Below are 15061 nucleotides of genomic sequence, written 5' to 3'. Positions count from 1 at the left end.
AAATACAAGCAATCTCTTGTGTCCCCACCACACCACATACAATGGTAAATTGTACAGGTGCATTAGTTCGATAAAGAGATGGTGATATAAGTGTAGTATGGATGATGGAAATAGGCTTTTCTAATATGAAAATATAAAAATAGCAAGGTAGCAAGTGTAAAACAAAGAGATAAATGTTACATCATTGCTTGGAAACAAGGCCTAGGATTCATACTTTCACTAGTGCAATCTCTCAACACTGCTAACATAATTGAATCATATAACCATCCCTCAACGTACGACAAAGAATCACTCCAAAGTTCCTATCTAGTGGAGAACATAAGAAGAAATTCTTGTAAGTAGTAAAACCACCTCAAAGTTATCCTTTCTGATCAATCTATTGAGCCATCACTATAAGTGCACAAACAGCCCTAGAATATGTACTAGAATAACACCTATGATATGCATCAATCAACGCTAATGTCACCTAGGTACTACAATGTCACTACAAGTATCCGTGAGGTGTCCATTCGGGATGCATCAAATAGATTCAGATTCATCATATTCAATCAAAAACGAAGAACTTAGAAGAGTGCCCCAAGGTTTGTATCACAGAAAGTAGGACGAAAACGTGCATCAACCTATGTGCATAGATCAGCCCGTTGTTACGGGAATCTGTGAGTTGAAGAACATAACGTACATCAAGTGACTCAATAGAATACCCCCATTGTCACCAGGGTATCGACATGCAAGACATAAGTCATGAGTTCTCGAATCCAATTAAACATAACGAAATCTCAAAGGGCAAGGCTCAATTCATCACATCAAGATAGCAAGGGGAGAAAACCAAATGAAGCAACTATATTAACAAAGTCGTTGATACAGCAAGATCGTGCCATCTCAAGAACAAGAGAGAGAGAGTGAGAGAGATCAAACACGTAGCTACTAGTACATACCCTCAACCCCAAGGGTGAACTACTCCCTCCTCATCATGGAGACCACCGACATGATGAACATGGCCTTTGGTGATGATTTCCCCCTCCTAAAGGGTCCCAGAAAAGGACTCTAGATGCAATCACTTTGGAACAGAGGCTTGCGGGAGCATAGCAGAAGTTCTTTTTATGTTTTGGAGGTTTCATGGATTTATAGGCTTTTGGGGCTTAGGTTTTACATTTGGGACACGCCCTAGGCGGACGCCCCCTCGACTTGTGGCCTCCTTGGACATACCTTGACAAATCACTTGTGCTCCGTGGGCATATTTTGATCATAAAAAATCAACAAATTGTTATTCCGAGAACTCTCAATTTCTGCACACAAAAAACAACATGGTAATTTTGGAAAAAACAATGTCAGTCTGGGTTAGTTCCATTAATATCATATAAAATGCATCAAAACCATATAAAATTATTGTAAACTTTGGTCAATATGGCATGAATACTTCATAAATTATCGATATGTTGGAGAAGTATCAACATCCCCAAGCTTCATTCCAAAGTTCTATGAATAATAATTTCAATCACTTTTCCTAACATCATAAACAACAACACTTTCTCATAAAACTCATCATGATAAAGTAGCGATCAATTCACACGCTATGGTTCAAACAATGCATTCTCTGGAAAATTAACAACCTATATTCTTAGTCACCAGACAATCCCAATTCATATTGTTTTCCACAAAGTGTAAGTAAGGGCTCCACACACTCAATAATCATATAGTCTTCCATGATTGCTGGTACTCAAAGTATATTATTGGAACAAATAGCATCCATCAAACACAAACAAATATAGGGCCTTAGTGTTCCGCCTCCCAACATACTTATCGTAAAGATAATTGCCAACAATAAAAAATCATGATCAAGTACATTTGACTTGATATATGTGTTTGGATCTTTCCCCAACACATGATGCTTGCGAACAAGAGAATGAGGTTGGAATAAGAACGTGACTCAACATGAAAAGTAAATGGCATGAAATTAAATAGCATAAAAGTAAATAGAATGTACCTTTCGTAGACGGAAGTAGTGATTTCCTTATGTGCAAGAGCTCATTGATTAAAACAAACATGAATATATTTTGGTTGGTGCGCCTTTTCTTCAATGTCATGACAAAGGATTTCAATATCTTCCATGCTAAGCACGATAATGGCGGTTCCCCAAGAGAAATGAAATTTTTACTCCCGATCTGTCATTTAAACACTTTCCATGGCTATCCGTATCCATGGGTACCCTCCAAACAATCAACTTTCTAGGGTTAGTTCTTGTTTATTTATTTTTGAATTATGCATGATTGGGCATCCTTTTTACCAGCCTCTCTCGTGCAATGACAAGTGAATAAACATTAGTCGTGATTTCAACACGCTTAGCATGGAAGATACTGACCGCCCAGATCGTTCCATGAGCGGTACAGGCACACAAAACATATGTTTGTTCGAAGATTATAGAGATAGCACATGCAAATTTACTCTGAATGGCATTGAAATACCATCTTAGGTGTGGTGGACTCTCATGGACGAAACTTGCCTCAAGGATTTGGATGCAGAAGTAGTATCACTACTTAGTATGATGTTTTGGCTAGTAAAAATGTTCCAAACAAGCACCACATCACTACTAGGGAAAACCCTACTAGTAGCGCTGGAAATATGCTTAGAAGTACCGCTGGGTCGAGCGCTACTGCTATCGCGCTACAGCTAAATCCTAGTAGTAGCGCAGGTATGGGTAGCGCTACTGGTAAGTAGTATTAGTAGTAGCGCTTGCCTGCCCAGCGCTACTGCTAACTATAGTAGTAGCGCTTTCCCATAGTAAGCGTTGTTGCTAACTAGCGCTACTGCTAACTTTTAGTGCTTTCACATATTTGTATTTGTGATGTATTTATACACATTTGCATCATATTAAACATACACCATTCTCACATATGATAGACATACAATAGCCTCATCATATCATTATCATCATCATCATTCAACACAAACATCATCACATAATCTCGAAAATAGCAATACATAAGTGCGATCATGTCATGTCTCGAATAAGTGCAACTTCATGGTCATGGCGCGCCCACAAGTTTCATCATCTCTATCTACAACATGATGTACAAGAGAAGTGCGATCAGCATGAGGAAGAGCACGACTATATAGTACCGACGGTCCCGCTTGTGCTCATAGTGGAGTGTCCACCTGAAGTAACTACTTTCCGCTTGGGCTCTGGTATCGAACCCTCTGTGGATAGCACCCGGGGACGTGTGCACCGGGGCCTGGGTTGCTGGCCAGTGGTCGTAGACTCCTGGAACCCTCCCAACGTACGCGACGTAATAGTCCTTCGCCATCTCTGATCTAGGTACCTGCATCGTGAGTTCTTGATTTGAATGATAACATGCAACATAATGTACTTAAGAAAACAAAGAGGCGCGATTAGCAAAATAAAAGCAACCAATATTAAACATAAATGACGAAGTTCCTCATACCCAAACTAATTAACTAGAACAATCTACGCTAGTTCAGGACCACAGTTTAGTTACATCACATAGTTTCGCTGTGCATAATTTCAAAGTTTTGCCATAGAAAGACAGTAGTGATAAAGCACACTAGTTTACGAACGAGGTTTTGGTACATCACATTGTCATTAAGAATTAGTATTTCAGGTCCTCGTCCCAATCCTCATAGTCAGCGAGGACGCACCCGAGCTTCGTGAAAGGGTTTATGTCGAGACGCTGAGCGACTAGAAGTGCTCGGACGTCAACCCGTGTGATTGCCCCATTATAGAACATCCCCGTTGGTTTGAGGACTTGCTTCATGATCACTTGGGCTAGTTCACAATGTACATGATAAAACTCAGCTCGGATTCGATGATCCCGTGTCGTTCCTATGTTTGTGGCCTAGATGACAATCTCGACATCTCCGGTAGTAGCTGACATGCGAAGGCACTGATTATCCCTTCTGAACTCCATCAGGTGATGCATGAGGTAGAATCCATCAGCCGTACTGTTGTTCGGTTGCTGGATGCAGCAGAAGTCGTTCTTATGGCCGAAAGTCGGTGCTTTATTCCTGGTCTTTTTCACCTTGATATATCCACCAGTCAGGCTGAAGGTCCGCAGGGAAGAGTCGAGAACACTTTTTACGTGCGTGTAATCCATTTTCTTGAGGTTCTTCGACGAGTCCAAGTAGATAGCATGGGAGTATTCCGGGTACAGAACGATGAGGACGGCGCCGCCCCCGCTGTGCAAATTAAGTACACCTCAAATTAGCCTCCATGCTTGGAAAAGAATGAAACATGTACGAAAGGATATGCGCGGATGACTTACGAGGGATGATAAGGCAGGAGAATTGCTTCCTTGTCCTTATTAGCGATCATGAAATCGCCGAGGTACTTGCTCGCATAGTCACCGTGCTCTTTGCAAACTCCCAACAAGTCCTCATGCATATAGTGTGGGTCCGCGACGTAGATATATTTGATTATCTCCATATTGATGATGGAGTTGAGATACAACGCATACATGTAGATGAGCCGCGTAAAGCGGGTATCCTGAATGTTTGGCGGCGAGAAGGTTTTTCTCTCTGGCCAGCACATCTTCATGGAGTCTCTTTAGATCATTGTTCAGTATGTCATCTAGCGCTTTGGCAGGTAGGATCGGCTCGCGGGCGATGTGGACACGCGGCTAAGCTTCGACACGTATTCTGTCTACCACCAGGGATTTCAGAGGCAGCTGGCTGCTTGAAGCACCTATGGCGTGTTTAGGTCTCTTGGTCTGTCTCTTCCTTTGCTTCTTGGGCGGTGGCGGTAGTGAGTCCACCATACCTTCCCTAACCACCACCCCAAGTGTCCTCGGGCTAAATAGTGGACGGGCCTCGGGGGGTTGCTGGGTAGAGGCGGCATCTGGAGGCGTCTCCTGCGGGGTTGGCTTGAAGAGAGACTTTTTGCATTCCGCCTTCGGACATTCCGGCTCCGACAAATCAGGCAGCATCAAGTCATCATCGCCATGGTCATAGCCTGAGTCTTCGGCGTCCTGAGCCATCAATCCATCATAGGCGGTATAGAAATACTGGTTCAGGTCCTCATCATCATCCTCCGTGTCATCATCAACATTTTCTTCTTCGACAGCGGGGGCGACATGATCTGGCACTAATGGAGGCTCTCCCTCGCGTCGTACGCTACCATCATCCGCCATGACATGTACAGGTAATTTGGTAGGTGGGGTGGTGTTCATACCTTCTTGAGAACCTGGCGTTGGAGTAATACTATGATCCTTCAGACGAATAAGAGACTTCGACCAAGTCAAGAACCAGTTCTTGCATCTTCCAATAAGCGTAGGGGTCTCGTCGTCACTGGCTGGTATTGGAGGACGCAAATCCTCGAAGCCCGCTAAGACACTGGCCATGTTAACCTTGAAGATGCCATCGAGCATCTATCGGTTGTGGAACATGCGGTCCTTCGGCTTCACGATGGTTGCCTTTCCCACATCCACCTTCTGGCCCTTGATGTCGTAGAGTAGGGTGCACGGGGTGTCGTCGGCCTATGAAGGAGACATGTTTGCGACATTAAACATCTGAAAGACAACTAAAATGGAAGACTACAGACATGCTGGTGAAAAGGGTATGACACATAATTACCGTGAGGGTGTCGAGCTCACCCAGCGAGGAAGGCCCGCAGAGCATGCCAGAGATGGAGGTTGGGCTGCTATGAACAGGAACGGGACCTTTTGTGGTTGCTTGGGCAGGTGTTGGTATTGTGGTGTTCGCCGAGTTGCTCGCGCCAAAGCTGTGAATTTGTAGTCCTCCGGCCGTGCCTTTGCATTGCTCTTTGACCAACTGAAAATTGCCGGAATCAAGCTGGCCACCGTGTCAGTGACCAACCCACTTACTACGTCGACCAACTCTTCTTTGCTCTCAGCTTTAGCCTTATTGACCGCAATCGCAACCTTCTCGTCGATGCTCTCCTGAGTGACGACCAGCCGTCTCTTCCTTCTATCCTCTGGCCCCTCGGGGTAGCACATCTTCCACAAGGCGCTATCTCTGACGCCGTGCACACGTCCATAGAACGGCGGCTCGTCCAGCGGGACCTTTTTCAGTATGTTCAGGGGCCGATTGAATGGGGTTTCCCACTTGGGCCTCGCCGACGACTGTGACGACTCGTTGCTTTCGGCTGCCTTTTGGTGTCGCTCTTTCTGTAAAAGGAACGTGGATGGCTTACTAATGTGACAAAACTTGCAGTCAAATTGATTGGAAGCTAATATGATAATGTGGTAATATAACAATTACGAGAAGTCTCATGAACTCCCTTGTCCAACTTGTACCGGGCCCTGATCGAGTCATGCTCCAGCGGTTCGGTGAACTCCGCCAAGGGGTCTGGGATCCCGAGACTTTCACGTTCGGCGTCCTCCTTGACCCATATGTGGCTCTTCCCCTCATAACCACGGCTTCCGAGGCGGTAAGGAGGCGTGTTCCAGGCCTGGAGCGCCTTCATTTTCTCCAAATTTGCCTTGACCTCTTATTTTTGGCAATTCAAAAGGAATTTTGCAAAGTCCTCTTCCGTTAATGTCGGATTATCAGCATAAATCTTGGACCACGGTTCACCCTTTCCAACCGCTTTTTTCACCCGAACTTTCCAGGAGGACAAGTCGTTGGTTAACGTCACCATCGCCTTCTCGTTTATCTTTGTCATGACGGGGTCGTCCCATGGCTCTTTATATTCCTTTTCATTCCGGCCGGGGAACATGAACCTATTTTGCAACTTCTGTAGGAGCATCTGCTCCATATGTGGTATCTGCTTCAACCTCTCGTCGTTGATGTTGGCAACTTCCCTGAGGATGCATCCAAGTTGATTGCCCCAGCACTTGCGCGCTTCCTCTGGAGTCGTTGGCTCAAACTTCAAGGGGTGAATCTCTATGACCACAATTTGTCCGATGCCAAGCTCGTTTGGTTTTCGTGTCCTCTTCTTCTTTGGTGCTTTACCGGCTACAATATCATCGTTGCCGGTCTCGGGGGCGGCGTCGGTGCTGGTGCTGGTGTCAGCGCCGGGTCGGGGTTGGGACCACTGCCGCCACCATGCAACCCCATCTGGTGTTCGTCCAGGTAATCGAAATAGTGATTTGCTGCCTCCATGGGGTCTACGGAGTGAGCAGAACCACCCACGACTTCGGCGTCGGCAAACATGTTTCCTATGCAACAATTGTAAATAAAAGACATAATGAAGAGAAAAAAGGGCCCTATATTTGGTCGGCATGTTTATTGATTCCGCTTCCGGCAAATCCTGGGTACTCCATATGTCCTAGTTTCTAGCACAAGTCATGCCAAAAATTTCGGCATGACCTTTGCTAAAAAGTGGACATATGGAGAGCCTGAAATTTCCCGGAACAGAAATGAATCAACATTCCGGCAAAACATAGGCCACTCGATACCATGAGGATAATAAATGGAATTCTCTTGACACCATCACAAGATTAATTATACAAATATAAACAGAAAATAATAAATGGAATTCTCTTGACACTATCACAAGTACTAGCAAAGGGATGCAATGACCTACGCCGAATCTACACTAGTCCAGAACACTATCTGCACTAGTTCAAAACACTATCTACAGTAGTTAAAAAAATTCCATCAAGCACTATCTACACTAGTTAAAAAAATTCACTAGTTGAAAAAATTCCATCAAACACTATCTACACATCAGCCATATGAATACATACCAAAGCAAAACATTTCAAGTTCAGCAAGGTTTGGACCTTGCCGGGGGGTGGGGGTGGGGGGTCAGGTACCTGCTGCCGAAGAGCACCTTGCCGGGGGGGTCGGGTACCTGTTGCCGAAGAGCACTGTCAGAGAGAGAGAGAGAGAGAGAAGGTGGGGGTCGGGTACCTGTCGGGGCCTCACCTCAACCCTAGCCGACAGGGAGGGGCAGCGGCGCTGATGGGAGAGCTCGGGGAGGCGACGACGATGGTGGGTGGAGTCAGGCCGGCGGCCCGGGGTGGAGTCAGGGGCGGCGCGGGGAGGAGTCAGGGTGACGCGGGGAGGAGTCAGGGGCGGTGCTGGGGGTGACGACGACGTTGGGTGGACCCAGGCGATGGGGGGAGGAATTGGGGAAGAAACAGGGGCGACAGGGAGGAATTGGAAACTTAGCGCACGCGGCGGTTAGCTCAAACTAGCGGTAGCGCTTTTTTAGTTCCAGCGCTACTACTATAGCAGTTAGCAGTAGCGCTGGTTTAGAACCAGCGCTACTGCTAAAGTAGCAGTAGCGCTTGTACTGACCCAACGCTACTTCTACCTTTATTTTCTTTATTACTTTATTTTTATTATGTTTATTTATTACTTTCTTTTTATTCATTTTCTTTTCTTTTTATTATTTGTTTTTCTCCCGACGACGACGGCGTCTCCCTCTCCCCCAATGCACGAATATACCGAAACCATGCATGTGGTAACATATCAGTTGACCGATAACGGTTACTTAAGTGCGTACACAAAATAGATACAAATATATAAATGTAGGATTCTGATCAGCTGCGTCGACGACGTTTCACATTAAGATTCTTCCCTTTCTTGTTCGTTGCCGAGTAATTGAACCCCTCCTTGTGACTTTGCCGGAGCCATGGAGTACGATCTTTCCGCTGCCATGTAGTATTGATTCTTCTTTTCACGTATGCTTCAACGTCATCGTCATCTTCCCTCATCGGGTTGCTGTATTGGTCTTAGTCTTCCTCTTTAGGGACTCCATCCATTCCGACGATGCTCCTTTTGGATCTCCTCACGACAACACGGCTGTGATTGGCGGGGTCGGTTATGAAGAAGCATTGTGTCACATGCTTAGCGTGCACCCATGGCTCATTTTTGGCGATAATGTTTATGTTCACCGGAGTGCTCTTCGCGTCGGGTATAGACATGGTGGTGAAATACTTGTTTTATCTTACGATGTCCTTGGCGCGTCTAACACAGAACATCATCGCATAGTGCATTCCAACATAGTCAAGCTCCCAGATCTCTTCGACCCTTTCGTAGAATCTTTCACTTGTGCCGTTGGCGTCGGTCACACATTGAATTGTCACCCCGGAGTTCTGGTAATCACTGTCCATGTCTTTGGCCTCTGTGTAGAACGTGTACCCATTCATATCGTAGGACTTATAGGTCGCGACCTTGGGCGCATGGCCATGTGCTAAGGCATGTATGAGCAATCCGTCCGAACTGCCCTCTTCCGGGGGATTTTCAAGAACTTGATCTTTGAACCAACGCAAGAAAGTAGCGTTGTGCTCTACAGTAACTTTGTCGTCTGTCTTGAGCATCCCCTTATCACGGTACTTCTTTGTGATGCTTTCTTTGTATCGTGCAACATAATCATCTACCACATCTAGGTGTTGTAGCACTACTAAGTTACCCTGTCAAAGTCGTTCCGTCGATCCGAGTAGTCCACGTGCAATTCCCTCCGGCCGTTGTTGTGACCATCTCCTTCGAGCTTCCCATCATGCTTCTTGACGGACAAACCAACAACAGGGTCTCCGACGCTTATATAATTCTCGCAAAAGGAGACGCACTCATGCATCAGATACCCTTGGACGATGCTCCCTTTGGGACGGGGCCTCTTACAAAGGAATCCTTTGTTGACCCCATTCATCCTCTCGAACGACATCATGTTGTGAAGGAATGTCGGCCCGAGGTCGATGATGTCGTCCATGATATGGACACACAGATGCACCATGACGTCAAAGAACACAGGCGGGAAGTACATCTCAAGCTCACATAGTATGACAACAATCTCTTCCTGTAGCCTTCGTAGCTGCTTCACACTTATGGACTTTTGAGAGATAATGTGGAAGAAGTTCCAGAGACCAATAAGCATGTCACGGACGTGCTTGTCCATTATCCCTCTAATGGCAACCGGGAGTATATGTGTCATCGTAATGTGACAGTCATGAGACTTCATCCCGCTGAACCTTTTCTTCTTGGGGTCTAGAAATCTGCTTATCTTCCCACAGTAATCGGAACTGACTTTGATTCCCATAAGGCACTTGATGACTTGATCGATCTCCTTCGGACTTAAGGTGAAGCAAGAAGGGGGGCAATAATTCTCCTCCTTCTTGTTGACTTTGCTGCCCCTTTCCCCCTCCTCTGTATCGGTCTCCTTCTCCTCCATGAACTTTTTACGGTGGATGTCTTTCCTGATCTTCAAATCTGCCAAGTCTTTCCTTGCCTTTGGCCCATCCTTGGTCTTCTCCGGCATGTTCATCAGTGTGCCAAGCAAGCTCTCGAGGACATTGTTCGTGATATGCATTTGATCAAGGCAATGAGGCGTGTTGTGATTGGGCCAGTACTCCAAGTCCCAGAAAACAAACCTCGTTTTCAATACCTTCAGCAGCGGCTTTGGCGCCTTTTTGATATTTCCCGGCGCGGGGCATTGTTCCCAGTTTATCAATTTCGGCGTCGCTCCTCTTACGTGGAGGTCCGCAAAGCTCAGCAAACCCATTGAATAGATCTCCATGCTTTCTCCACGGGTCGTCCTTCTCGAGCTATCTACGATGCCCCATGTACACGATTTTCCCAGACCCGCCATCTCTCATTGACGTATGGTGCTGAGACGTTGGATCATCCATGCACCTCATGCATCCGCAGTATCCGTGGCACACTTGGCCTGAGGTGTACCCGTAACCGAGATAGTCGTGCACCGTCGTCATCAGCGCAGCTCTGATATGTAAATACTCTCCTTTCCTCGCGTCCCATGTCCATGCCCGCGATTTCCATAACGTGTCTAGCTCCTCTTGCAGAAGCCCCATATACAGGTTAATACTATTTGCCGGTTGTTTTGGCCCTTGAATCAGCATGCACATGTGTATGTACTTTGTCTTCATGCACTTCCATGGGGGGAGGTTGTACATCCATACAAACACGGGCCATGTGCTGTGGTTGGTGTTCTGGTTTCCAAACGGATTCATGCCATCGGTACTCGCACCAAGCACGATGTTCCTTGGATCTTATTTAGCAAATTCATATATGGTGTTGAATGCTCTCCACTTGCTACCATCTACGAGGTGTCTCAGCCTTGGATCATCTCCATCATCGGGCTTCTTCCTCTCCGCATGCCAGCGCATGAGCTTTGCTTCCTTAGGATCTACAAAATACCGCTGCACACGAGGAGTGATCGGAAAGTACCATACAACTTTCTGAGGAGCTTTCTTTCCTGCCTTCTTGTATCGAGAAGCATTGCACACTAGACAGTTGGTTTTTTCCGCACGCTCCAGCCGATAAATAATGCAATCGTTCATGCATGTGTGGTACCTAATGTGCGGCAAATCAAAAGGGCTAACGATTTTCTTGGCCTCCTCGACACTACTAGGACACAGGTTCCCCGCGGGAAGAACTTTATTATGTAGATACTTCAAATGCTCATTGAGGCTTTTGTTTGTCCATTTGTTTTTTCCTTCGCCTTTAGAAGTTCGGGCGTGAAACTCAAGCGGGTCACCTCGGGATCGCAACCATCATACAATGGAGTCCTTGAGTCCACTTCAAGTTGAGACAGCTTGGCTTCCTCTCTAGAAGCAGCTCTCTTGCTAGTCGTACTCTTGCGAAGGAGGTCTTGAACATGAGGGTCTTGCACGACTGCACTTAGTAGCATCGAAGACTGTGGCATGACCAACGCCTCTTCTCCGCCATGTCCAGACTCTTCTTCCCCGTGTCCGGAATCTTCTCCGCTGCCGTCATTTCCGGAATCATCCCCACTGCCATGTCTGACACCATCGTCTTTGTGTCGATCGGTCATCTCTTCGTCTAGCTCCATGTCGTTATTCCCTGCCATTTGGACGTCCTCATCATCATCATCTTCTTCACTTATCCACCGAGTATACCATCCATGAAACCATTCATCAGCAGGTGCGGCTTCAAAGTGCCATGATCAAAAGGGACAAAAAGGACTCCTTCCTTGCATCTTCCACACGGACATGTAATCCTAGTCCGATTATTTGCATGCGTGTCCATCACCACGGATTGCATGTACAGCTCCACCTTCCATCCACTCACCTTCATGACCGACTGCACGGTATAACAAGCAAAAGGGTTATAAAATAAATAATATATGCATGCTTCAAACTCATATAAAATTTTGGCATGACCTTGCCTAAAAATAGGAAATATTGAGTTTGCTCGAAATTCAGCAAAACAGAAATAAATCGACATTTCGGGAAAACATAAGCAACTCGATCGGAGGGCATGTCACCCTCGCACAAATCTCTCCATATATTCTCATTCACACACATATTCCCATTCTTTAAGTGAACAACTTTTACTCACCTATATAACTCACGAGAGAGACCGATCGAGTGAGATGATCGTGAGAGAGACCGATCAAAAGAGCACACGTGGATGGCTAAATAGCAAGCTAGATCTAGTTGTTCGGGAGGAGAGGTGAATCTAGCTATCTAACTAATGGAGAGGGAGTTATGGTGGAGGAGAGAATTAATGCAATGGGGAGAGGAAGAGAGGTGGGACAAACAGAGATGTGAGAGAAGTCATTTATGAAGGAGAGTTATGGTGGAGGGTTACATTAATGAGGAGAGAAGAGAGGTAGGAGGAAGAGCGAAGAAGAGCAACAATGGTGTGGAGAGTGTGGAGAGGGGAGAGGAGGGGGAAAGAGGTGAAAGTGGAGTGGGGAGGGGGGTAAAAAGGTGGCAGCGGCAACTAGCAGTAGCACTGGATAATAGGGAGCGCTGCTGCTATTCTATTAGTAGTAGCTCTGCATACCAGCGAGCGCTACTGATAAGTGGGGCTAACTAGCAGGAGCGTTGCTGCAAAACAATGCGCTACCACTAAACACTTAGTAGTAGCGCTGGATTTTGGGCGACGCTGCTACTACAGCTACTGTTGGTGGCATCGTCTGGTTCGACATAGTAGTAGGGCCTTTTCAATTAGCAGTGCTACTGCTAAGGTGTTATTAGCAGCGCTTTACTGGATCAGCGCAGCTGCTAATTATCAGCAGCGTTTTTTATTCCAGCGCTACTACTCAGCCCCTGCCTATAAGGTTTTTCCTAGTAGTGCATGTTAGAGGATTCATAAAAACATAACTTTTATGCAAATATACCCAATCATAACTCATGAGGTTGTCTTACTTTAACAACTTCAAGAAATTAGATCAAGGTTGAAAGTAATTAAGGGGTATTCACAATCATAAAAGATGTCCAAGATTATATATTTGCATGTGAAAGTTATCTTCCTTATAATCATTCAGGAATTGCTTGTATGACCAATATTGTGATTATCAAAATTCAGTAGATTTTACTTTCTAAACCAAAAGTGAAACTACTACTAAGCATAAAGCACATGAGTAATTCAAATTTGTGATAGCTGTTGGGTCTCATGTCAACTACACAACTTTTCTTGTAGACATTTTTTGGCCTCCAAGTGCACAGTTTTGTAGGACAACTAAAAATTTCCCTCAAGTGGATGACCTAAGGTTGATCAATCAGTGGGAGGTGTAGGATGAATATGGTCTCTCTCAAACAACCGTGCAATCAAATACAACCAATCTCTTGTGTCCCCAACACAATGAATACAATTGTAAATTGTATAGGTGCACTAGTTTGGCGAAAATATGGTGATACAAGTGTAGTATGGATGGTAGAAATGTGTTTTTGTAATTTGAAAATATAAACCAAACAAGGTAGAAAGTGGCAATCAACTAGCAAAACATTACATTAATGCCTGGAAACAAGGCCTAGGGTGCATACTTTCACTAGTGCAATCTCTCAACAGTGCTAACATAATTGAATCATATCAAGTGCATCAAAACAATACGAAATTATTGTAAACTTTGGTAAATATGGCATGAATACTTCATAAATTGTCAATACGTTGGAGACATATCAACATCCCCAAGCTTCATTCCTAGTCATCCTCGTGTAGACAAATGAAAAAAAAGTAATTTATGAAGCGTGAATGCTAACATAGTGTATAAGTTTGATCAATAATAATTTCAATCACTTCTCCTAACAACATAAACAACAACACTTTCTGATAAAACTTATCATGATAAAGTAGCAATCAATTCACACGCTAAACACGTTAATGGCGGTTCCCTAATAGAACTGAAATTTCAAACCCCCCCCTCTATCATTCCAACACTTTCCATGGCTAGCCGTATCCATGGGTGCCCTCCAAACAATTAACTTTCTAGGGCGAGTTATTGTTTATTAATTTTTGAATTATGTATGATTGGACATCCTTTTTACCAGCCTCTCTCGTGCCATGACAAGTGAATAAACATTTGTCATGACTTAAACACACTTAGCATGGAAGGTACTGACCGCCCCGATCACTCCACGAGTGGTACAGGCACACAAAACATATGTTGATTCGAAGTTTTAGAGATGTCACATGCAAATTTACTCTAAATGGCAGTGAAATACCATATATAGGTAGGTATGGTGGACTCTCATGGAAGAAACTTGGCTCAAGGATTTGGATGCACAAGTAGTATCTCTACTTAGTATGATTTTTTGGCTAGCAAAAAGGTTCTAAACAAGCACCACGTGTTAGAGGATCCATAACAATATAAATTTTATGCAAATATACCAAAGCATAACTCATGATGTTGTCTTACTTGTCCAACTTCAACAAATTAGATCGATGTTGAAAATAAATAAGTGGTATTCAGAATCATAAAAGATGTCCAAGATAATATATTTGCATTGGAAAGTTATCTTCCTTATAATCATTCACGAATTGCATGTATGACTAATATTGTGATTGTCAACCTTTAGAAAATTTTACTTTCTAAACCAAAAGTGAAACTACTACTAAGCATAAAGCACATGAGTAATTCTAATTTGTGATAGTTGTTGGGTCTCATGTCTACTACACAACTGTGTTCTTGTAGACATTGTTGGGCCTCCAAGTGTAGAGTTTTGTGGGACCACTACAAATTTCCCTCAAGTGGATGACCTAAGGTTTATCAATCAGTGGGAGGTGTAGGATGAATATGGTCTCTCTCAAACAACCCTGCAATCAAATACAACCAATCTCTTGTGTCCCCACCACAACGAATACAATTGTAAATTATATAGTTGCACTAGTTCGGCGAAGATATGGTGATACAAGTGTAGTATGGATGGTAGAAATA

Source organism: Hordeum vulgare, chromosome 5H, assembly GCF_904849725.1.
Source record: "Hordeum vulgare subsp. vulgare chromosome 5H, MorexV3_pseudomolecules_assembly, whole genome shotgun sequence".
Taxonomy (NCBI): domain Eukaryota; kingdom Viridiplantae; phylum Streptophyta; class Magnoliopsida; order Poales; family Poaceae; genus Hordeum; species Hordeum vulgare.
This window is presented reverse-complemented; position numbering follows the sequence as displayed.